The following is a 1418-nucleotide window of genomic DNA, read 5'->3' as shown; positions in this document are numbered from 1 at the left end:
CAAAGCATTGTGGTCTGAAAATAGGCAGGGAATGATCCCAATCTTCTGGTACCGGTTGAGACCTGATTTATGACCTAGGATGTGATCTATTCTGGAGAATGTTCCATGGGCACTAGAGAAGAATGTGTATTCCGTTGCTTTGGGATGGAATGTTCTGAATATGTCTGCGAAGTCCATTTGGTCCAGTGTGTCATTTAAAGTCTTTATTTCCTTGTTGATCTTTTGCTTAGACGATCTGTCCATTTCAGTGAGGGGGGTGTTAAAGTCCCCCACTATTATTGTATTGTTGTCGATGTGTTTCTTTGCTTTTGTTATTAATTGCCTTATATAATTGGCTGCTCCCATGTTAGGGGCATAGATATTTACAATTGTTAGATCTTCTTGTTGGATAGACCCTTTAAGTAGGATATAGTGTCCTTCCTCATCTCTTACTACAGTCTTTGGTTTAAAATCGAATTTGTCTGATATAAGGATTGCCACCCCAGCTTTCTTTGGGTGTCCATTAGCATGGTAAATGGTTTTCCACCCCCTCACTTTCAATCTGGGGGTGTCTTTGGGTCTAAAATGAGTCTCTTGCAGACAGCATATCGATGGGTCTTGTTTTTTAATCCAATCTGATAGCCTGTGTCTTTTGATTGGGGCATTTAGCCCATTTACATTCAGGGTAACTATTGAAAGATAGGAATTCAGTGCCATTGTACTGCCTGTAAAGTGACTGTTACTGTATATTGTTTGTGTTCCTTTCTGGTCTATGTTGCTTTTAGGCTCTCTCTTTGCTTAGAGGACCCCTTTCAATATTTCTTGTAGGGCTGGTTTCGTGTTTGCAAATTCCTTTAGTTTTTGTTTGTCCTGGAAGCTTTTTATCTCTCCTTCAATTTTCAATGACAGCCTATCTGGATATAGTATTCTTGGCTGCATATTTTTCTCATTTAGTGCTCTGAATATGTCCTGCCAGTCCTTTCTGGCCTGCCAGGTCTCTGTGGATAAGTCTGTTGCCATTCTAATGTTTCTACCACTGTAGGTTACATATCTCTTCTCCCGAGCTGCTTTCAGGATTTTCTCTTTGTCTCTGAGACTCCTAAGTTTTACTATTAGATGTCGGGGTGTTGACCTATTTTTATTGATTTTGAGAGGGGTTCTCTGTGCTTCCTGGATTTTGATGCCTGTTTCCTTCCCCAAATTAGGGAAGTTCTCTGCTATAATTTGCTCCATTATACCTTCTGCCCCTCTCTCTCTTTCTTCTTCTTCTGGGATCCCAATTATTCTAATGTTGTTTCGTCTTATGGTATCGTTTATCTCTCGAATTCTGCCCTCGTGATCCAGTAGTTGTTTATCTCTCTTTTTCTCAGCTTCTTTATTTTCCATCATTTGGTCTTCTATCTCACTGATTCTTTCTTCTGCCTCATTTATCCTAGCAG

This window comes from Phoca vitulina, unplaced genomic scaffold, assembly GCF_004348235.1.
Source record: "Phoca vitulina isolate PV1807 unplaced genomic scaffold, GSC_HSeal_1.0 scaffold36, whole genome shotgun sequence".
In the NCBI taxonomy this organism is placed as follows: Eukaryota; Metazoa; Chordata; class Mammalia; order Carnivora; family Phocidae; genus Phoca; species Phoca vitulina.
Note: the sequence above shows the minus strand (reverse complement) of the source record.